Genomic DNA, 25,616 nt, shown 5'->3' with positions numbered 1-25,616 from the left:
GTTTTTTAGCCCCGCCCACAACAGAATTTCATTGGCCCATCATTCAGAAGTTTTGCTCTCAGAGTGAACATCAGTGTTAGTTAGAGTATTTTCTTTTATCTTTGAGTGCCACTACATGCTAGTGAAATTTGACAATTATATTTCAGTATTTAACACATATTTTTTTTCTCTTGTAGAGAAATGGATCAAACTGACTGATGAGTCATCCTGCACCACGCAGATTTCTGTCCAATCAGAACGAGAATACCCCTCCCCCGATACACCTGCCATCAGCTAGCAATAGTAAGTAGCGATTCATGACTGTGAACCATGTAAATGGAAAATATGGGCTGTTGGCTATTAAAAACAAAACTTCCTGTTTTATTCCTGTTTTATTTTTGATTGATTTTAAATTTTAATTTATATTTATTTATTCATTACGTTTTTTTTATATTATATATTGTTTTATATATTAATATTTATTTATATTATATATTGTATTATATTTAATTTATTACTATTTGCATATTGAATATTTAGATGTTCTAGTTCATTTAGCATATTTCATTTCATTTCATTTCAAACCACTTTTCCAATGCTGGAGCCTATCCCAGCATCTTGGGCAATTGGTAGGGAAATTAATTGTTTTATTTATTTAATTAAATTAAATTAAATTTAATTTAATTTAAATTAATTTTTTTTTATTTAATTTTTTTATTTAATTTTATTATTTTTTCTATTTTCCTATTTTTAATTTAATTTTATTTTATTTTCTATTTTATTTTTTTTCTATTTTTATTTTTTAATTTAATTAAATTTAATTTTTTATTTTGTTTTATTTCTATTTTTATTTTTTAATTTAATTTAATTAAACATTTTATTTTATTTTATTTTATTTATTTATTTTTTTTTTTTATTTTGTTTCATTTTATTTTATTTTGTTTCATTTTATTTTATTTTAAATTTCTTTTATTTTATTTTTTTTATTTATTTTATTTTATTGTTATTTTTTATATTTTTATTTTTTAAGTTAATTTTTTCATTTATTTTTTATTTTTTTCCCCAGCATCTTGGGCCATAGGTAGGGAAACCAATTATTTTATTTTATTTTATTTTATTTTATTTTATTTTATTTTATTTTATTATTTTTATTTTATTTTATTTTATTTTATTTTATTATTTTATTTTAATTTTTCATATTTTAATTTTTTAATTTAATTTAATTTTTATTTTTTTATATTTTTATTTTTTAAGTTAATTATTTGTTTTGTTTTGTTTTGTTTTGTTTTACTTTATTTCCCAGCATCTTGGGCCATAGGTAGGGGGAAAAATATTTTATTTTATTTTATTTTATATTATTTTATTATTTTATTTTATTATTTTTCATATTTTTATTTTTTAATTTAATGTAATTTTTATTTTTTATATTTTTATTTTTTAAGTTAATTTTTGGATTTTATTTTATTTTATTTTATTATGTTATTTATGAATTTTTTTACATTCTCAACCTCTCAGTGCCATTTGACGCAAACTCTTGTGAAATGAGTTGATTGAATATTTGGTGTATTGTGTGACCCGACTGTGTTTGACTGTGTCTGTAACAGTGGTGAAGTTCTCGTCCATTCAGCGTGTTTGTGTTTGTATCAGCTGCATTACTGATTTCACCTTCATGTGGTAACCTGGCACTGCACACACACGCCGCGCTCACTCAACGATGACGGCCACACACACACACACACACACACATGCTGGCATGCTTTCTCGGCCCTGTCGGTCACAGGAAGGGTAGCCACAGTCTCGCTGTGTGCGTTTATCCACGGTCACTGCCCTCCCGACGTTCCCGACGAGGGGTCAAACCTCCCGTCCTGCCCTCGTGTCGCGTCCGCGCCGAGCTCACCCTCGCGCACCTTCGCTCTTGGGCCGAGAGGGCTCTGACCCCGGCCCTGCCGTCAGCACGCACCCATCCTGGGCAGGCCAGAAGGCAAGCAGCTCTTCCCGGCCGTGCCAGCAGCCTGGAGCCGGGCCCACTGATGTCATAATGGCAGGCGCTGGTGGGCGAGTTCTTCTCGCATCCGGATTCCGGAGTTCCATCAGCTCCTGCGAAATGTTCCAAGATTTACGATGTGACTTTAGATCAGCTCTGAAACTGTTCAACCAATAGTAGCTTGTGTTTATTGCCATGAACACTCCTTAATTGTATGTTTCTTCTTTTTTTATTTTATATTGATTTTTTTATTTTTAAATTTTATTTATTATTTTTAAATTTATTATTTTATTTTTTAATATAAAATTTTATTAAATATTGAGTTGAGTGTAAATGATTTTATTATGTGAGCAGGTTTATTTATGTTTGTTATGGTTTATTTAAAAAAAATATATATTTAAAAAATAAACTGTATTTATTAATAATAATGAATAATAAAATGTAAATAAAATAATTAATCAAAAAATGTGAATAAAAAAAATGTGAAAATAATTAATTTAACTTAACCTTTATTTATTTAATTTATATTTATAAAATTTATTTATTCAGACATCTATCCATCCAGCCATTCACAATATTTATTTATTTTTATGAAATTTTATTTTTATATTAATAACTATGATGTAAATAAAAACTATATGTTTTATTATATGAGCATGTTTATTTATGTTTGCTATGTTTTTTTTATTTTATTTTATTTTTGATTGATTTTAAATAATAATAATACAATTATTTAATTTATTTAACTTAAATTTAATTTAATTTATTTAATTTATATCTATATAATTTATTTGTTCACATTTTTCCAGCCAGCCATTTATTTTATTTATTTATTTGTGTGAAATTTTATTTTTATGTTAATTACTTATATATATATATATATATATATATATATATATATATATATATATATATATATATATATATATATATATTTTTTTTTTTTTTTTTTTTTACTATATGAGCAGGTTTATTTATGTTTGCTGTGGTTTATTTATTTTATTTTTGATAAATTTTTAAATATTAATAACAAAATAATTAATTAAATTTATTTAACTTAACTTTTATTTAATTTATATTTGTATAATTTATTTATTTAAATGTCCATCCATTCAGCCATTAACATATTTATTTATTTATTTATTTATTTATATTTATATTTTATTTTTATATTAATTACTTAATTAAATTAATTAATTGAAATATTGAGCTCATTGCAAATGTTTTTATTATGTTAGCAGGTTTATTTATGTTATTTTATTTTAGTTTATTTTGATTAAATAATAATAAAAATAATTAAGTTAATTGATTTAACTTAACTTTTATTTATTTAATTTATATTATTTATTTATTTATTTAAATGTCCATTTTTATATTTATCCATTTATTTATTTATTTATTTCCAGTGAGATGTTCTGGGATGTGCGCTGCGCTCGACCTCGTTCCGTTCTTTGTCGAGTTGAGTTCCTCCATGTCGAACCCTTCGCCCCCCTTCGCCCGTGTTTATGGTTCGGTCCTGTCTCCTGTAAGGGAGAGCAGCAGGGGCGAACCATCACATTTGGTGCCCAGCGTGGGGGCGGTCGTGAGCTGTGGCGCTCCAACTATCCCATGGAGCTTTTCTTCTGTCTTTTCTCTACAATTTTGACTAACCTCATTTGCATCTGCTAATTAGATCCTGTTAGCATAATTCATGTGCATGACACCCTTTTGAAGCTAATGAATAGACACATCTCCAGAGTCCATAATGAGCTCGATTCCTCATATGTACTTGAGAGAAAGTATTACAGAATCATGTGCATCAGACGAAAACTCTGAAAGAGAAAGTGCTTCGGTGAAGTCTCAGGTTTGCAATAACCGGTTTTACCAAATACATTTACGTTACATTCACTTTTTGGATTTGGCTGGTGCATTTTATCAGTGTGTGTGTGTGTGTGTGTGTGTGTGTGTGTGTGTGTTTTTTTCCCCCCTGGGAATCGAACCCATGATCTTGGTGTTGCCAGATACAGGAACAGGATAATATGTTAGTAAATGGATATGAAATATTGATTTGAGTGTAAATATCTATGAATTATGTGAGCAGAAAGAGAGAGTGACTTTAGATTTGCTCTGAATCTAATAGAAACAAAGGAAACTGTTCAAACAATAATAGCATGTGTTTATAGCAGTGCAGAACATTATTAATTGTTTCTTTTTGCTATTTTTTAAAATTAATTAATTAATTAATTATTTTCATTTTAAATTTTGCTTGATTATTTATTTATTTATATTTTAAGAATTTTTTTTTTCATTTTTTATTTTATATTCTTATTTGTTTATTTATTTATTATTTTTATGTTTATCTTTTGACTGATTTTTAATTTTATTTATATATATGTTTTTTTATCTTTTGATTGATCTTTGTTTATTTATTTTGTTTTATCTTTTGATTTTTAATTTTATTGATATATTTATTTGTATTTTTATTTATATGTTTATTTATTTAGTTTGTTGATTGATTTTAAATTTTTATTTATGTTTTATCTTTTGATTGATTTTTAATTTTATTGATTTATTTATTTGTATTTTTATTTATGTTTATTTACTTAGTTTGTTTTATTTTTATTTTTTATTAATTTATTATTTTATGTTTTATCTTTTAATTGTTTTTCAAATTTTATGTTTTATCTTTGATTTTTGTATATTTATTTTTTGTTTACCTTTTGATTGTTTTTATTTATTTATTTATTTATTTGTATGTTTATTTATTTAGTTTATTTGATCGATTATTAATTTTATTTATTTATTTTGATTGTTTTTTATTTTTTTTATTTATTTTTATGTTTTAGCTTTTGATTGTTTTTAATTTTATGTATTTATTTAACTTTATTTTATATATTATTTTATTGTTTCAATTATAGAGTTTGGAGTCATTATATGCAAATATCTGACAGAATTACACCATTCACCAAACAGAATCAAGAGAGCCGTCTAATAAGTAACATATTTAGAGATTTCAATTTTATCTTATCTGGTGTTGCTTTATATTAGTCTGTTTATTTATACTTCTGATCAATAAAGCATCAAACAGTGTAAAATGCAGTTGGCATCACTGTTTTTCTGTTTTTCAGACGAGTCTTCAAATCAGTGTGGACGGACGGACGGACGCAGGACAGATCTGCTGTTTCATGCCTTTATATGGAGCTGAAGACAGGAATTAATGCAGTAGGTAAAGATGGATTTTCTAGATTTTACCTACAGCTCGATTCCTTACAAAATGTTTCCTCACATTTGTTGGTTCACTGCAAAAAAATATAATTTTGCTTGCATCTTGATTTAAGAATGTTTTGATCTTTGTACTGGAAAACAAGACATCACTGAATTCATTTGGGCCTGATGATCTTCTGTAGCTTCATTCTAGTTATATTACATTGATCAGATTAGCTAAATAAGAGTTTCATGTGTGTTTGTGCAGTTCATACAGTGATCTTTACCATGGTAAAGTGGCTGGTCTGTGTTCCTGCATCTGTGTGTCATTATGGACTGTATTTGCGCACATTTGTACTACTATGAGTTTGTGCGAGTACAGAGTGTGTGTGTCTGTGGTGTGGGACCTCTCGGGCCCTCAGTAGGGGGCGTTGAGTCATATGACAGGGCCGGGGGCCACAGGATGTGACATCAGCGCGGTCTGGGTGTCCGTCTGCTCACGCCAGGCGCTTGATCTTTCCCATTTGGCCGATCAGAGCTGGTGACGGACAGAATGAGTGACAGCACTCACTCACTCGATGACTAGAGCTCATTATCACCTCCTGATCTGTCTGCTGTTTCACCACACACACACACACACACACACACACACACACACACACACATATAGACTCATGCACATACATGCATACTGAGCTATCATATCATAGACTTGTGTTGTTTTAAATAAAGGTAATTACAAACACTCAAAACATTAAATATCCTTTATTAATGGATATTGCAGTTGATGATCTTCCCAAATGTCCCCAAATGAAGGTTTTGTCAGATTTAGCTCACTTAGATTTGCACCGAAAATATCACTAAATACATTTCATTGATTGCATTTCTTTTAGCTTTTATGGTATTCAGACAGAAGCTTCATCTTCAGTGCCATGAAAAATTTGGAATATCAGGATTCAGGGAATTTTGAGCGTGGAAGAGTTGTGGAAATTACTGAGTAAGTGAATATTGGATGCTGATGCATAATGTGTGTTATTAGCATTAAGTTTTTATATTCTATAGCAATTAGTGCTGTTGAATGATTAATTGTGATTAATCGCAACCAAAATAAAAGTCTGTGTTTACATAATATATGTGTGTGTACTGTGTATATTTATTATGTATGTATAAATACACACACATGCATGTACATATTTAACAAAAAATATTTTGTATTTATATATAAAATATTTATATTTCTTTATGAATTATTTCTTTATAATTTATTTATAAAATATATATAAATTATATATACATTTTTTATATATATATATATATAAAATAAAAATGTGTAAATATGTACACAGTACACACATATATATTATGTAAACACAGACTTTTATTTTGGATGCAATTAATCGTTTGATAGCACTAATTGCAATAAATAAGTGAAAGTGTTTAGGTCCTGTGATTGGTGACTATTTTATTTTATTTAATTATTATTTTTCTGTTTATCAAAATATAAATTATTTTATTTAATCTACCTACCTACCTATTTATCTATTAATTAATTAATTAATTAATTAATTTATTTATTTATTATTTGTTTATTATTAGTTTGTTTGCTTTATTTCCTGCAGTTGGACAATCAGTCTTTAAAATAAGTAAAAAATATTTTCCATGTAGTCTCCCAATTATTATGAGCTGCATATATAATAATGATAAAAGAATGATAAAATATTTTTTTATAATAGTTTTAAATTAAATATTGCAGTAGGCCATTGCTGAAACCGCTTGAAAATATTTCATTGGCATCAAAAACATTTGTGAGTTTCGCTTTTTAAATTTCAAATAAATCCAGAAGTTTTAGAACTGTACACTATATATATATATATATGTACACTATATATATATATATATATATATATATATAAACACCATATCTTCTTACCGTCATATTCTCTTATGTTAATTATATTATCATGTAAGCACATTCTTATTTGGCAAAACTTCAATTTAATCTCCTAATATATTTAGCTGGTTACTGTGTTGTTTGTAACCAGTCATTTCCAGATAAACGATGCGCTCATCTTCTGTAGAACACTCTGGTCCTGTTGACATCTGTCCTTTATGATCTTTACCCTGCTGTTCAGATACATATTTATAGATAAAATGATTGACACAGAGAGAGGGGGAACGCTGTGGTTTAACACCTATATGAGGCTTGCATCCTAATGACAGCTCATCTGAGAGCTCGAGCGCAAGGAGAGGAAGAGGAGGAGGAGGGCGCAGGATGATGGCTGTGATGAGATATGTGAGGTGCATGCTGGGGGATTCCTCTCGCTGGTGGAGGTGTCATGGTGTTGGTGTCTGATGGAGGGTTTGTGGTCACCTCTTGACTATTTTTCTCACAACACATCTCCACGTTCATTTAGCAGCGAGTTATTTTACTGAAAATAAAGAACTGTGCTGAATCGATCGCTTCATTAAGACATCAGCTGGTGTGACATCATCAGCCTGACCACTGTGATCATAGAATAGAATAGAATAGAATAGAATAGAATAGAATAGAATAGAATAGAATAGAATATTCATCACCACACAGCCAGATGGATTTAAAAAAAAAAAAAATTCCCTGTAAATTTAAGCAAGAAATTTGTTTAAGTGACTTTCAAAAAACATTTTCCTTTGTAACTTAAATTGGAAGAAAAACAGTCACTCATGTTCACAGTATATCTTCACAATGCTTTTGCTGGTGCTATAAAATTAAGATTGTGAATATTTTTAGGGACTTTTTAGAGATCATATCATCAGAGCAGTTTGATGATTAGTTTTCCTCTCATGTGTTGTATAAAGGTGTTCAGTGAGTTGGTGAGCTTGATTCATTTCGGTGAACCAGCTCAAATTGTTCATTCAAATGAATCTTTTAAATGATTACGTATGTTTATGTGTTCTGTGTTTTAAAGGGGACCTATTATGCTCCTTTCACAAGATGTAATATAAGTCTCTGGTGTCTCCAGAATGCGTCTGTGAAGTTTCAGTTCAAAATACCCCACAGATAGGGCTGTGAATCTTTGGGTAGACAGCGATTCAATTTGATTCACGATTCATAGGTGTTTGATTCGATTCAAGAACGATTTTTGCAAATTCAGAACGATTTGATTCGAGACGATTCACATTAAAATTCGATGCGATTTGATTCTGCATTTTAATATGCATTTATAGGGATATTAAAATGCTTCCCTCAACGTGTCTTAGTCAGGGTGTGAATTACACAGTGGCCTTCAGGAGGTCAGAAAGTAACAAACAAACAAACGAACAAACAATAAAACCTTTTGTCCATTGTTAATGTTAGTTCATGTTAGTTTAGTTAGTTGCAACATAACTTTATTTTAATAGCCTATTGTGGAAATTTACATAAGCCAAAACTTTAAAAGGGCTTTAAAAGTATTTTTAGGCCTAGTTCATGTTAACTATAGTGGAGGATAGTGTTAAAGGCTACACAACCTTATTAAAGTGTGCCAGGTAATGCTTACATGCTATCATGCACTTTCCCAACTAATCTTAAACTAACTTTTCTTCACGGAATAGTTATAAAAGCCATCTTTATTCACTTTATATGGAACATTTTCCTTAAAGTGATTGTGAAAGAAAACGCGTGTGGTTTCTACTGTTGCTATAGTAACGAACGCAACTTTAACACGCATCTGATTGATAAACCGCGCGCTCTCATGTCAGTGTTGTTAATGGTTAATGGATGACAGCGCACAATGTCTCATCAATTCGTGCATGTAGTAATTTAATTCTTATATATTTTAAAGCACTGAATCACTATAGTATCGCGATTAATCCAATTCTTTGCATTTTACATCAATTATCGACCGAAATAAACGATTCACGATTCAAAAAAGCATGCATCGTCAGGATTTGTAATCGATGCATCGAGAAAACGAGTGAATTGTTACACCCCTACCCACAGATCATTTATTATAGCTTGACAAATTTGCCTCTATTTGGGTTGTGAGCAAAAACACGCCATTTTTGTGTGCGTCACTTTAAATGCAAATGAGCTACTGCTCCCGCCCCCTTTCCAGAAGAGGGCGGAGCTTTAACAGCTCAACAACAACAAAGCTGGAGAATCTCACGCAGCCAAAATGAGGATTGTCAGTAACGGTGTTCAGCCTTACATTGTTCAAACCGGAGTCGACACTGATGGAGAGACTCAGGAAGAAGTTACAACTTTTAGACGTTTCTGAATGGTTAGTGGATAAATTGATGTAGTTGCTGTGGAGTTGATTCAACTCATCCACTAGCATGTGCCGTCATGTTGATATTTTGCATTGAATTGACCCTCGTTTGTGAAGCGTAAAATGACGGCATGTCAACAACACTCTACTACAACAACTCTTCCTCTTCTCTAAAGCAGCCCAACATGGCCTGGTTTATGTAAATGTTAGGGTTTGTGATGTCACTAACCCAGGAAGAAGCTCGTTGTAGTCCCTACCAGCCGTTTAATAACTGATTTCTTTAAAATAAAATATCTCCCTTTGCATTGAACTTTGAGCGTCGTAACTTTGCAGATGTTGTTTATGCTCAAACAGCAACATTACACACTAACTAAAGTTAAAAAAGTCAAATCATAATCAACCACCCCTTTAAAATATCATGTTTAAATTGCATTCAATATTTCAGGGCTTATTATATATACATATACGCTCTCCGACCACTTTATTATCCAAACCTGTTCAGCTGCTCATTAGCCCAAATATCTAATCAGCCAATCACATGGCAGCAACTCAGCATGTAGAGATGGTCAAGATGATGCATCAGAATGGGGAAGAAAGGTGATTTAAGTGACTTTGAACTTGTCATGGTTGGAGTATGAGTATTTCAGAAACTGCTGATCTACTGGGATTTTCACGCACAACAGAGAATGGTCCGAAAAAGAGAAAATATCCTATGATTGAAAATGCCTGTTTGAGGTCAGAGGTCAGAGGAGAATGGCCAGACTGGTCCAGCTGATAGAAAGGCAACAGTAACTCAAATAAGCACTCGTTACAACCGAGGTCTGCAGAAGAGCATCTCTGAACACATCCAACCTTGAAGCAGATGAGCAGCAGCAGAAAACACTCCAAAACTGGACAATAGAAGACTGGAAAAACGTCTGATCTGATGAATCTGGATTTCTGCTGCGACATTCAGTAGGGTGAGAATTCGGCGTAAACCACATGAAAGCATCGATCCATCCTGCCTTGTATCAGTGGTTCAGGGTGTTTGTGGTGTAATGGGGTGTTATATATTTTCTTGGCACACTTTAGGCCTCTTAGTACTTATTGAGCACCGTTTAAACACCACAGCCTACCTGAGTATTGTTAATTAAACGATTAGTTTACTTTCAAATAAAATTTTCCTGATAATTTACTCACCCCCATGTCATCCAAGATGTTCATATCCTTCTTTCTTCAGTCGAAAAGAAATTAATGTTTTTGATGAAAACATTCCAGGATTTTTCTCCATATAGTGGACTTCAATGGGCACCAAACGGTTGAAGGTCAAAATTACAGTTTCAGTGCAGCTTCAAAGAGCTTTAAACGATACCAGACGAGGAATATGAGTCTTATCTAGCGAAACGATCGGTCATTTTCGAAAAAAATGTAAATGTTATAAACACAAATGATCGCCTTGCACGTGCTTCCGCTTTCCGTATTCTTCAAAAAGCTTACGCTGTATGTCCTACACCTTCCCTATTCTACTTACGGAAAAAAATGTAACTGCCGCCGTGTTCGTTCCGTACCGTTCCGTTAAAGCTCTTTGAAGCTGCACTGAAACTGTAATTTTGACCTTCAACCGTTTGGTGCCCATTGAAGTCTACTATAAGGAGAAAAATCCTGGAAAGTTTTCATCAAAAACCTTCATTTCGACTGACGAAAAAAAAGACATGAACATCTTGGATAACATGGGGGTGAGTAAATTATCAGGAAAATGTTATTTGAAAGTGAACTAATCCTTTAATTTGTGTTCTGAAGATGAACGAAGGTCTTATGGATGTGGAACAACACGTGGGTGGGTAATAAATGAGAGTATTTTCATTTTTTGGGTGAAAAATGCAATTTATCCCATGTTTTAATCACCCTCAAGCCATCCTAGGTGTATCTTATTTCAGACTAACACAATCAGAGTTATATTACAAAATATCCTGGCTTTTCCAAGCTTTATAATGGTAGTGAATTGGGGGGGCAAGATTTTAAAGCCCAAAAAAGTACATCCACTTTTTTGTTCTGCAGAAGAGTGACCTCTGACCTGACGCATGTCGCAGGATGTAGGAGTATCGTAAACTCAAGCTCCTCTTCTCTTATATTGAAATCCTCCAACATTTCTCTTTACAAAATTCTCATTTTAGACTTCTAATTCGTGCCCGGTGTTTTGTTTTGCTCTCTCCTTTGCGCTTCTGCGTTCGTCATTACGTCATGCATCATGCTTTCGCCTGAATTGGACTCGCATATGGCCGTTGCCGGAAGCCAATGATTATAACGTTTTAATATGAATATTTTTCTTACAAAAACCCATCGCTTCACTTTATAAGGCCTTCATTAATGGAGTCGTATGGATTATTTTTATGATGGATGGATGCACTTTTTTGGGCTTCAAAATCTCGACCCCCATTATGAAGCTTGGAAGAGCCAGGATATTTTTTTATTTATCTCTGATTGTGTTCATCTTACTCTGAAAAAAGATAGTCATATACACCTAGGATGGCTTGAGTGTGAATAAATCATGGGATAATTTTCATTTTTGGGTGAACTATCCCTTTTAAGCATGTTTACCACCCATGAAGCGCTGTGATAAAAATCAAGAAGTTGTTTTTCCCAGGATCTTATACGGTATGTTTGGACGCACTGATGGCAAGCACACCAGCACAGCGGTTCGGCGTCCCGTACCGAACGCGGCCTCTTCCCAGCAGTCCTTGCTTCCCGTGATTGCTAGCATGAGTGACAGTATCACTGGAGTGTGTAATGAAGAGAGGAACGCAAATCTTGCCGCGTGTGTCTCCGTGTCACCTCCCATCTGCGGTTAACCTCTTCTCAAGCGTGAGCCTCTTACTGCAACTCACTTTCCCTACTGTCAGCTGTCAATCATCCCCACAAGCCCCTCCCTCCCGGAGGCCCAGGGGCGAGCGGTAAAATGCTAGCGTGCCAGAGCCTAATGGAGTCTGATGGGTCTCATGGTGTTCGGTTTAAGACTCGGCCAGTCTGACAGGAATCATGGGTCCGGCTTATCTTAATGAACTCAACCGCAGCAGAGACTTTAAAGCTGTTTTTGGAGGGTTGCATGCAATGTACGGTAATGCCTTATGATGGGGGAGGTATTTTTGCGACTGGAGGTGTCAGAATTCATCTCTCGGGCTTTGCACGACTTCGTTTCATGCGTAAAGGCTGAAACGCAAGAGATGGAGTGTCTTATTTGAGTATTTTGCGATTACAGGCGCTGGTGAAGCGACTCTTCGCCGACTGATGCACTTGTTTTTAACGTGACTTCTCTGTTTACTTCACACATGCCGCTTGTTTTTCTGAACACTGAAAATACGGGTTAAGTATGTTTGTGGCCAGTGCCACTCTCTCTGAGGTCTCTCGGTATAGACGCAAAGGTTTGTGCGTAATGATAGGGATTAACATTTGTGTGTGTGTGTGTGTGTGTGTGTGTTAGCGTGGAGTATCTCGTCCTGAGATCCACGGGCTCATTAACACTTTCCAGCCCTCTCTTCTATGTGTGAAACAGGCCTATTGTTAAACGAACAGAGAAAAGAGGGAGAATTATAATAAGCGCTTAATATAATCTCATTTAGCGGCTCCGAGGAACGTCCTAGAACGCTGGCGTTACCGGTCAGTGGTCATCGTTAATTGCGTGTGAATCGGTGAGGGTTGTTACCGCGGTGCGTGTTCAAAAAAAGCCCATCACTGACTTTTCCAGAGATGTCTAAATTTAGGGCGCTGCCACGCGCGACGTTTCTGGCCCCCCACTGGGGCCACATTGGGCCCACTTCGCCTCACCAACAAACGAATGGTGGGCGACAAAGAGAGACAAGAGGGAAGCGTGCCTCAGTGACAGCTTGCTTTACCGAAGTGAACAATGGAAGTATTGTTCGGTAGGGGATCTGGCATGACACCTTCTTTGCGCTTTGCAGCATCTCGAGAGATCAACTTAGAAAATAGATTTCACTATGTGTGTGTGTGTGTGCGTGCGTGTGTGTGTAAAACATGCATATGGACGTCTGTGAAACGCTGTCATTTTAAAGCTTTACTGAAAGACAATTATTTGAGTAATTTAACTTGGTAAGTGGTCACAACACCCAATTCAGAAAACACAACTAAACAACATAAGAACTGGAAACACGATGACAAACACCCGTTTCCATGCTTCAGCTGCTGAAGATTAAGAGGTTTTTGGTGGATATGAGAACTAGTATTTGAACTAACTACACTCTAAAAAAATCTGGGTTAAAAACAACCCAAGTTGGGTTGAAAATGGACAAATCCAGCAATTGGGTTGTTTTAATCCAGCGGTTGAGATAAATGTTTGCTGGGTCTGGCTTAAAATGAACCCAAAATAGGTTGGAAATTAAAACTCAGACACATAATTGCTAGAGGCAACAATAATAATCAAAAGGTGAACATTTATCAATACACTCTAAAAAATGTTTGGTTAAAAACAACCCAAGTTGGGTTGAAAATGGACAAACCCAGCAATTGGGTTGTTTTAACCCAGTGGTTGGGTTAAGTGTTTGCCCAACCTGTTGGGTAGTTTTATTTAACCCAACTACTGATTAAAAATGACTATATGGCTGGCTTAAAATGAATCCAAAATAGGATGGAAATTAAAAATCAGACACATAATTACTAGAGGCAACAATAATAATCAAAAGGTGTACATTTATTAATAAGCAATTTAATAAATGTTTATTGTTTATTATTCATTATCTTATTAATAAATGCTCATTTATTAAACATATTAATAAATGTTAATTTCCAGCATATTTTGGGTTCATTTTAAGCAAGCAATACAGTAATTTTTATACAACAGTTGAGTTAAATAAAACTACCCAGCACATTGGGCAAACATTTAACCCAACCACTGGGTTAAAACAACCCAATTGCTGGGTTTGTCCATTTTCAACCCAACTTGGGTTGTTTTTAAACCAGCATTTTTTTAGCAATTTAATTAATGTTTGTTTAATTAATATTTATTAAACTTATAAATAAATGTTAATTTATTAAACATATTAAAAATGTTAATTTCCAATATATTTCAGGTTCATTTTAAGCAAGAAATACAGTAATTTTTAAACAATAGTTGAGTTAAATAAAACTATCCAGCAAACATTTAACCCAACCGCTGGGTTAAAACAACCCAATCGCTGGGTTTGTCCATTTTCAACCCAACGTAAGTTGTTTTTAACCCAGTGTTACTAGTATTGGAGCTTTTATTTAGTTGTTTTAACTAATCTTGATGTATTTGTACAATGACAATAAGCATCTGGCTTGACTTGACTAGTAAAGATCAAATTATGTATAAAAGATCCCAGGTTGTCTTTGTCATTGGTACTAATGTTATACTAAAATGTACTGGAGCTTGCATGTTGTTTAAACTAATTTTGTTGTATTAGTACAATGACCATAAGCATACAATTCTTAGATTGTCTTTGTAATTAATACTAGTATTAGAGCTAACTAGTATTAAAGCTTATACATTGTTGTTTTATCTTGTTGTACAGTGGCAATAAGCATCTGGCTTGGTTTGACTAGTAAAGAAGTGGAGTATTAGTATAAGTATTGTATGTAAAGTATTGATATTAAAACTAATCATGTTGTTTTAAGTCATTTTGTTGTGTTTGTGCAGTTAAATTATGTATAAAGATCCCTACAGATTGTCTTTGGTACTAGTATTAGAAGTATTGTTAGATTAGATTGGAGAGTTTATTGTCATTATGTCCATTATCCGTGAGCATTGCACTAAACATCACACTTAACATCTGTATTTCAGTGGCTCTGTATTTGTACTCTTAATGACTAGCATGCATTTACACTAATCTCGCTGCACTTGTACAACCTTAACTGATTTGACTTGACTAGTAGGAATCATATTACGTCTAAAGATCCCAGCTTTAGTATAAATACATCTACTAAACCATTTTTTTCACCGTCTAATTCAGTAGATATGTTTTAATCTTTGTAACTAGCACTACAATAAAGTATTAGAACTAAATAATCATTTAACTAATCTTCTTGCAGCTGTGTAACGGCACAAAAGAGATTGGCTTGATTTGACTGGTTGAGATATGAGGTATGCATACAGTGCTCAGCGTAAATGAGTACACCCCCTTTGAAAAGTAACATTTTAAACAATATCTCAATGAACACAAAAACTATTTCCAAAATGTTGACAAGGCTAAGTTTTATATAACATCTGTTTAATTTATAACATGAAAGTAAGGTTAATAATATAACTTAGAAAACAACATTAGGGTGATGCAAAAATGAGTACAGTCTCTGGAGCAAAGCTAAATTTTAGACTACAAATGTTTAATTTAACAAGAATTCAAGCACAGGTGAGTCTAATTATTCATTACACCAGGTGTCCAGCAGACAGTTGACTATAAAAGGGTGTTAAAACCCCTTCCCATTTCATGCCGTCAGCAATGGCACCACATGAAAAACCTGCCAATGGGGTCAGAAAGATAAAGTAAGTTTATTTCTCTGCCGTGCTCTCCGATTGGCAGATATTTTTTAATGTTATACTCTATTAACTGTCAGTGTCTCAGTAGCGTTTTGAAATTGGACATTGCGTTACCATTGAAACTGTATTTTAAATCCTTTTAGCGGCTATTTTTTTCTGATATCAACTGTAAATTTGGATCACAACTTGGCTAGACATGTGGCTTTGATTTTCTAGCAAAGAGTCCAAATTATTTTGTAAAATATATATTTTGTATAAAATTTAGTTCAGTACATTTGCTTTGCAGTAAACTCAGACCTCTATAACGTTTTAGCTTTCACTTTTGCATTAATCTGTTGAGTTTCTTGATTTCTAGATTGAATGTTGATTATTTTCCTCATATTCTCCATTGTTGCAGCTCCTCTCTTTCCAGTCTGTCAGTAACGCTCTGTTTAGTTCCTGTCTGTATGAAGCCCCTCCTTCTGAAAAGCACAATGTGCTCTGATTGGTCGGCTGGAGCAGTGTGTTGTGATTGGTATTTGGGAAATGTCCCGCCCCTTACCATAACCGCCAGTTTCAACACACTACTAATCAACTCAACCAGGCCCCGCCCCTTTATTCATAAAGTGCATAAATTATTTAAATGAGGAATATTGTGAAGAAAACTCAAGACTATAATGGAGGCGTTCAGAAACACTGATATAGAGAAGAACTCCCACTAGAGGGACTTTTTCATGCTCAAACAGCATAATAAGGGCCTCTTTAAAGGTGCCATAGAATGGAAAAATTGAATTTACCTTGGCATAGTTGAATAACAAGAGTTCAGTACATGGAAATGACATACAGTTAGTCTCAAACATCATTGTTTCCTCCTTCTTATATAAATCTCATTTGTTTAAAAGACCTCCGAAGAACAGGCGAATCTCAACATAACACCGACTGTTACGTAACAGTCGGGATCATTAATATGTACGACCCAATATTTGCATATGCCAGCTCATGTTCAAGGTATTAGACAAGGGCAGCCAGTATTATCGTCTGGATCTGTGCACAGCTGAATCATCAGACTAGGTAAGCAAGCAAGAACAATAGCGAAAAATGGCAGATGGAGCAATAATAACTGACATGATCCATGATAACATGATATTTTTAGTGATATTTGTAAATTGTCTTTCTAAATGTTTCGTTAGCATGTTGCTAATGTACTGTTAAATGTGGTTAAAGTTACCATCGTTTCTTACTGTATTCACGGAGACAAGAGCCGTCGCTATTTTCATTTTTAAACACTTGCAGTCTGTATAATTCATAAACACAACTTCATTCTTTATAAATCTCTCCAACAGTGTGTAATGTTAGCTTTAGCCACGGAGCACTATCAAACTCATTCAGAATCAAATGTAAACATCCAAATAAATACTATACTCACATGATCCGAAGCATGCATGCAGTATGCATGACGAACATCTTGTAAAGATCCATTTGAGGGTTATATTAGCTGTGTGAACTTTTTTTATGCACTGTATTATAGTTGAGAGCTCGGGAGGCAGGGAGCGCAAGGATTTAAAGGGGCCGCAGCCTGAATCGGTGCATAGTTAATGATGCCCCAAAATAGGCAGTTAAAAAAATGAATTAAAAAAAATCTATGGGGTATTTTGAGCTGAAACTTCACAGACACATTCAGGGGACACCTTAGATTTATATTACATCTTGTGAAAGAACGTTCTATGGCACCTTTAAGAAAGTTTAGATATTTCTATAGGAAAACAAGACAAAAATACAAAGTAAGAAAATGATCTTCTGCAGTGCAGTCAGCCACACATTCACATGCAGGTCATTTCTGCTGCGATTGCTGATGTCATCGCATCATTTCTCTCTCTCTTTCTCTCTCTTTCTCTGTGTGCTTTGGGCAGATGCTTAACCCCCCCACACGGCTTTCTGCGTGTTAGTCTTTGTGTGTCTTAATTGAGACCGCCACTCGGTTTAAAGAGCTCTTTAATACGTATTGAAACAGGGCAAGTGCTGGAGGTTAAATAGGTCTTAATACAGCTACTTAATCCGTTCATTACACTGGGTCTGAGGCTGGTCCAGGGGCCGAGAGCGGGGCCATTAATTAGCATCGCCTCTGGGCCCCTGTAGTTAACATGAGGGGGAGGGCCGGAGACAAGAGCGAGAGATGCTGAAGGTTAAAGTGAGGCGCGGATCCTCAGAGACGGCATTGAATCTGCTCAGAGCCGCCCAGCCGTGCCTCTTTCTATTCAGCGTTTGTTGTGCTTTCTGTTTGCTTTTCTGCTCCATTAGTTTGCTGAAGGAGAAGCAGGCCGAACAGAAAGACTGGAGGTGGAAAATTAATGAAGGCCTGATTGAGGAGGTGGAGGAGAGTCGCTGGGAGAATGTGATGGTTTGATGGGGTTTTAAAGAGGACTGGTATTGATGAGGTTGTTTTCATGATGAACGAATGGCAGTTTTATCCACAAAACTTTGTCCTCAGTCTCAATTGCTGCGAAGATGTTCGGCCCACAAGTTAACTTCATGGAAATCTCCTAAAAGTCCTTACGAGAAATAAAATATGAATTGTTGTAAAATTACAGAGCTATTGAAGTTGATTAAAAAATTATGAAATTGTTGATTAAAATGAATGTGGAGAGCTTATTACACTGACTACAGACCCAAACTATAAATTAAACTATTCATTCATTCATTATAATAATATTATAATAGTCTTTAATTGTTTTATGTTAAGTTCTTACTGACTACAGACCCATACTATAACAGAAATGTATTTATTTATCATATTTATTTATTATTTACTTACTTTTATATATATATATATATATATATATATATATATATATATATATATATATATATATATATATATATATATATATGTACTCTAAAAAAAATCTGGGTTAAAAACAACCCAAGATGGGTTGAAAATGGACAAACCCAGCGGTTGGGTTAAATGTTTGCCCAACCTGCTGGGTATTTTTATTTAACTCAACTATTGTTTAAAAATTACATTACTGTATTTCTTGCTTAAAATGAACCCAAAATATGTTGGAAATTAAAAATCAGACACATAATTACTAGAGGCAACAATAATAATCAAAAGGTGAACATTTATTAATAAGCAATTTAATAAATGTTTATTGTTTAATTATTATTTAAACATTTAACCCAACCACTGGGTTAAAACAACCCAATTTGGTTTGTCCATTTTTAACCCAGCATTTTTTAGAGATTGTATATATATATATATATATATATATATATATATATATATATATATATTATGTGTATATGTGTATTATATTTATCATATAAAGTTATATATATATACCTTTGGAAACATATATTTATTTAGAAGATTGTAAAAAAATTTACGCACACATTTGTTTTACAAAGTTATTACACTGATAACAGACCCAAACTATAAAATATTTATTTAAATAATAGACTTCCATTTTTATTTAAGTTTTTACTGACTACAGAATCAAACTATAACAGAAACTAACAATTTATTATTTTATTTTATTTTATTTTATTTTATTTTTTTTTTTTTTATTATTTTATTTTATTCTTTAACATAAAAAAATACTTTATTTGATAATTTTGACATCTGGGAACATACTGCTAAAATAAAATAAATACTTTTTTTCAGATTTAACTAACTTCTGAGGACAAATATTTGCCCAGTCCCCAGTTGTTTTGTTGTGCAGAGGTTGTGCAAACGTTCTCTGGACGTTCATGAGTTGATCAGCTTGATCTCATGTTAGTGTGTTTCTGTCTTGCTCTCTTTCTGTCTCCCCCCTCTCAGATCACTCCTCTCACTTTCTCTCACTGTATATTTTAGCACTTTTTCTTAAGACTCGACTCGCTTTAACAAACAGGGCCAAAAATCCAGACGACTCGCACAGAGAATTCTCTCTCTCTCTCTCTGTCGTTCAGAGCAGGCGGGTTGGAAGACACTCGCTTATCAGAGGAATTTCGCGCTGTATTTTTAATATGTATCTTTTAACACCTGTAAATGTCGTGTGTGATATTCCGGGTAACGAGTGTGTGTGTGTGTGTGTGTGTGTGTGTGTGTGTGTGTGTGTGTGTGTGTGTGTGTGTGTGTGTGTGCATGGTAATGAATTCTCAAAGGGGGAAGTCTGCGTATGCATAAATGCATCATGGAAATGGAGCCACGCTCTGTACAGTACGTGTCGTGCGAACAAGTTCTGTGCACAACACCAGAGAGACGGAGACATGTTTAGACAGCCTTGTTAGTCTTATTAATTAACTTTCTATTGAGAAATCAAGTCTGCGCCGCACAAAACTCACACTGAGAACGTGCAACTACGCCTGTGACATCTTGAAGCGTTTCTGTTTTTAAAGATGAATTCATCTTGATGCATAATTATCGGCCGTATTTCAGTAAATGGGTCATTCTGAGGAAATGCAGCTGATAAAACATTTTAGATATGTGCATTTGGCAGATGGTGAATTTCACTGCAAGGAAGAATTACGTTTCAGTTCATGCATTCCTTCAGAATCTAACCCGTGACCTTGGCGTTGCGAGTGTTTGAGCTACAAGTACACAGCTTGTTATGTTTGTTACATTGCAAACTATCACTGCCAAACACCAAGAGTTATTTATCAAAACTCCCTCTCCTAAAGCAATTCATTATTTCAAACCTGACTGTACTTATAAATATAATCTATTCATATTATATTTGTCATAAATCACACATTATAGTTGGAATTCTGTTTCAGAACATTAGTTCAGCACATTTGAGCCTTTTACATTCAGAAAATGTTTTAAGGTTGAATGTCAGTGTTTAAAGTGCAAAAATGTCAAATACACTATTAGGTTTTTTTTCTTTTTCTCGCAGTGATGCCACAGAAGAACCTTTTTTGGTTCCTCAAAGAACCTTTCAGTGATCAGTGTGAAGATCTTTTTAATAATCCAAAGAACCTTTTTCCACTATAAAAAAACGAAGGTGCAATGGAAAGATTTCATGGATGTTAAAGGTTCCTCATGGAAGCCGATAAAGAATCTTTATTTTTTTGTTTAAGATTTATTTTTGTCGTTTTTGCCTTTATTGTGATAGGACAGGAAGTGAAGTGGCAGAGAGAGGGGATCGGGACAGGACTGTGAGCCTGGACTTGAACTCGGGTCGCTCAAAGCGCATCAGCGCTAAATGTCAGTGCTGCCCACTAGGCTATTGTCACTGACAAGAACCTTTATTTTTAATATTGTATCATTGCACCAAATTATTTACCGTTGATATTCTTGTAATTCCACCAAAAATAACATTATTTTTTTCTGTTTTAAAAATCCATCAGATATTATTTTTTTCCCCATAAAAAATTTAAATAACAAATTAAGTAAACGTACTTATTTGAGTCAAAACTGTTGTCATTATTATATTTGTCATAAATCACAGATTGCAATTCTCTTTCACAACATGTTTAGTTCAGTCCCCATTCAACCCTTGAACATTCGAAATGTTTTAAGGTTGAATTTTAGAGTTTAAAGTGCAAAAATGTCAAATACACTCATAAAAATAAAGGTTCCAAAAGGGTTTTTTTCCACACAGAAGAACAATTGTTGGTTCCTCAAAGAACCTTTCAGTGATCAGTTCTTTAAAGAGTACCATTATTTTAGTGTGAAGAACTTTTTAATAATACAAAGAACCTTTTTCCACTATAAAAAACCGAAGGTGCAATGGAAAGATTTCATGGATGTTAAAGGTTCCTCATGGAAGCCAATAAAGAACCTTTATTTTTTTGTTTAAGATTTATTTTTGTCGTTTTTGCCTTTATTGTGATAGGATAGGAAGTGAAGTGGCAGAGTGAGGGGATCGGAACAGGACCGTGAGCCGGGACTCGAACTCGGGTCGCTCAAAGCGCATCAACGCTAAATGTCAGTGCTGCCCACTAGGCTATTGTCACTGACAAGAACCTTTATTTTTAATATTGTATCATTGCACCAAATTATTTACCGTTGATATTCTTGTAATTCCACCAAAAATAACATTATTTTTTTCTGTTTTAAAAATCCATCAGATATATTTTTTTTCCCCATAAAAAATGTAAATAACAAATTAAGTAAACGTATTTATTTGAGTCAAAACTGTTGTCATTATTATATTTGTCATAAATCACAGATTGCAATTCTCTTTCACAACATGTTTAGTTCAGTCCCCATTCAACCCTTGAACATTCACAATGTTTTAAGGTTGAATTTTAGAGTTTAAAGTGCAAAAATGTCAAATACACTCATAAAAATAAAGGTTCCAAAAGTGTTTTTTTCCACACAGAAGAACAATTTTTGGTTCCTCAAAGAACCTTTCAGTGATCAGTTCTTTAAAGAGTACCATTATTTTAGTGTGAAGAACTTTTTAATAATCCAAAGAAACTTTTGTGTGATGGAAAGATTCCATGGATGTTAAAGGTTCTTCATGGAAGCCAATAAAGAACCTTTATTTATTAATTTATTTCCCTTTATTGTGATAGGACAGTAAGTAGACAGGAAGCGAAGTGGGAGAGAGAGGGGGACAGGATCGGGAAAGGATCGCTAGCCGGGACTCGAACTCGGGTTGCCTGAAGCGCAACGGTGCTAAATGTCAGTGCTGCCCACTAGGCTATCGGCACCGACAAGAACCTTTTTTTTTTATTATTTTTTAAGATGTATTTTTGTCATTTTTATCAAGTGAAGTGGGGATGGGATCGGGAAAGGACCACGAGCCGGGACTCGGGTCGCCCAAGGCACAACGGTGCTGCCCACAAGGCTATCGGCACAATAACCTTTATTTTTAATATTGTATCATTGCACTAAATTATTTACAGTCGATATTCTTGTGATTCGTTTTCTGTTTTAAAAATGCATCAGATATTATTTTTTCCCATAGAAGATCTGAATGACAAATTTATTTGAATCAAAACTGTTGTTTTCACCTTTTAGACTAGAATATAAAATATAAATGCTAAAAAAAAAAAAACTGTGCTAGCTGTGTGTCTCAGTTCTATTTTGGGAGGATTTTTTCAATTAATTTACAATGACTATTCAAATTTCACATGTTTGTGTAATTGTACGCTGCAGAAAAGCGCATCTTGTGTGTTTGTGGGCGCAGACAGTCACACGCAGCTCTCAGATGCTGTAAGAACACAGCAATTAAGGTTCCCCGTGATAACGAGTTCAACTCGTTACAGAAACACATCCAGTGTTAGAACGCTGCCCGAAATCAGCCCAATTATTCCCCGAGAGCCAGTTGATGTGCGACACACACACACACACACACAATAATATTCACAATCACTAATGTGTTTGGTTTGAGATGTGAGTTGTTGGTTTTCAGTTTTCTTTGTTCGGCTCTACATGCCCAGACAGATTCCTCTCTATTGATCAGAGTGTGTGTGGATCAATCGGAGCGATCGATGTGTGATATGAGTGTGTGTGTGAGATTTTCACCTCCACATGTTTGAACAGAGATGCAGCTTGTTACCGCGCCGGCCGCCTCTCTCACCTCTCCATCCATCAGTCGGTCAGTCTGGGTCTGGGAGTTTTTCCCGTCCTGCTCTGTGTTTTATCCCCACACGCTCTCAGACGGATGTGTTAATAGATACGATGTCTTATTTTCTCACTTCAGTGGGATGCACTGGAGAAGAGGCCGTCTGTGTGTGTGTGTGTGTGTGAGGGGTCAAATCTGGGTCAGGGGGCACAAGTTCATGTTTAGGGGGGGGCGGGGCTCCGTCTCTCGGGGTGTTTGCACTCATGGACCTCGGGGGGACGTTTAGCTGTGATTGGCTGATGTCATGAGCACTGCTTTCTGCTCTTTAGCTCCAGATGAGCAAACCGTCACACGCTCATGATGCTGAGAAAACTTTTGAGCTGTTCACTTCAGGAGTTTTTGGAAATTTGGTTTTATTTTATTCTGTTCAATGTCACCTGTGCAGAAGTACAGTACTGTACTGTTCTCTTTGGCAAGCAGTGCAATTTTATTTTTTATTTACATTTATTTACATATTTAAAATATTTTTTTTTTGTTTCATTTACTTGTTTTATTTTTTTTGTATTCAGTTCTCTTTGGCAAAACAATATTTATTTATTAAAATAAATTATATTATTTTAATTGTATTGTTTATTTGTTTTATTTATTTTTTCTATTTATTTAAGTTATAAAAATAAATGTATTGTATTTATTTGTTATGCTTATTTTTATTTTATTTTTTTGTATTTAATTGTTTATTTCCATGTATTTATTTATTAAACATTTTATTATTATTTATTTATTTACAAATATTAAATAAATATATATTTTTAACATTTTATTTATTTGTTTTATTCATTTTTATTTCTATTTATTTATTTGTTTGTTTATTTAAATTATTAAAATAAATGATTAGCTTGTATTGTATTTATATGTGTGTGTATGTATTTATATATTTCATTTTTATTTATTTAAATTTATTTATGTATTTAAATATTTATTTAACGCAATTTAAATAAATGTGTGTATTTGTTTATTTCCCTTTATTTATTTATTAAAATGATTAAGCATTTCCTTATTAATCTATTATTTACTTAGATTAAGTAAATATATTTTTTTAAAATTTTATTATTTATTTGTTTTAATTTTTTATTTTTATATATATATATTTTTAAATTTGTTTGTTTAAAAGATTAAAATAAATAATTAGTTTGTATTGTATTTTTTATTATATTATATTGTATGTATTTCATTATTTATTTCCTTTTTTATTTATTTAAATTATTAAATTATATTTAAATTATTATTTAAATATTTAAATTATTATTTAAATATTTATTTAAGATAATTTATTTTATTTTATCATTTTTACCTTTGGGAACAAAGTACTAAATAAAGTACATAATATTATCCTTTAGTCCTATTAATTTAATTTTTTATTTTATTTTATTTTATTTTTTTTTTTTACGTACAGTACTCTATCCAGAGCCAGCAGCAGATTTACAGCTGGATAGAGTACAGTCAATATTTGGTATGTGTGTATGGAAATGTGTATTTAGCTGTGAAAACAGTTTGAGTATCACCACAGACCACCGCAGCACATCTGATCTCGCTGTTTCTCATCTCTCCGTCTCACACACAGGTGAGTGTGATCACAATGAGCCTTCGAAGACCCTTCATGTCACAGCATCAGGACCGCAGCATCACTGCTGATCATGTGACGCGTCTCCCAGCAGCACACGGAAAGGTTAGACAGATCAGAGAGGATAAGAGTTTACACAGTGTCAGTGACAGAGCGAGACAGACTCAGAGACTGTATGGCTCACAGCCAAAGTGTCGCTTGTGCTCTAAATTCCTCAATTTCCTCTTTATCCAGCAGACGAGAGAGAGAGAAGTACTGATCACACTGATCTCAGACCAATGAAAGTGAGTAAATACAACAACATCATCTCAAAGCACTTGACATTGAGAGACACAAGGTTACGACACACACACACACACACACACACACACACACACCTCCTGTGTAAGGTGTGTCCGTCCCGCTGTGGGTCACTCATCTGTACAGACAACAGATGCTCTCATCAGAAAGTCCACCTGTAACACACACACACACACACACACACACACACACACACACACACACACAGTCACATGCACACACAAACACACACACGTACACACACGAGCACTCACAGACACACATACAATCACACACGCACAAACACACACACACACACACACGCACAAACACACACACACACAGAATCACTCACACACATGCACACAAACACACTAACACACAG

The 25,616-nt window shown here is 33.7% G+C and overlaps 1 long non-coding RNA gene across 5 annotated transcripts in view; it reads left to right on the top strand.

The window, feature by feature from the left end:
* Positions 1-25,616, top strand: part of LOC125275933 — a 54,966-nt gene that overhangs the window by 15,650 nt on the left and 13,700 nt on the right. For 4 of the 5 annotated variants that reach the window (XR_007186551.1, XR_007186549.1, XR_007186547.1 and 1 more), the window contains 5 exons: positions 177-282; positions 5,071-5,168; positions 6,040-6,143; positions 24,953-25,057; positions 25,187-25,236. This is a non-coding gene — a long non-coding RNA (uncharacterized LOC125275933). The remainder of the gene's footprint in view (positions 1-176; positions 283-5,070; positions 5,169-6,039; positions 6,144-24,952; positions 25,058-25,186; positions 25,237-25,616) is intronic. The other variant, XR_007186550.1, reaches the window with a different exon arrangement.

This window comes from Megalobrama amblycephala, linkage group LG9, assembly GCF_018812025.1.
Source record: "Megalobrama amblycephala isolate DHTTF-2021 linkage group LG9, ASM1881202v1, whole genome shotgun sequence".
Classification (NCBI taxonomy): Eukaryota; Metazoa; Chordata; class Actinopteri; order Cypriniformes; family Xenocyprididae; genus Megalobrama; species Megalobrama amblycephala.
Note: the sequence above shows the minus strand (reverse complement) of the source record. Positions and strands in the feature narration are given on the sequence as shown.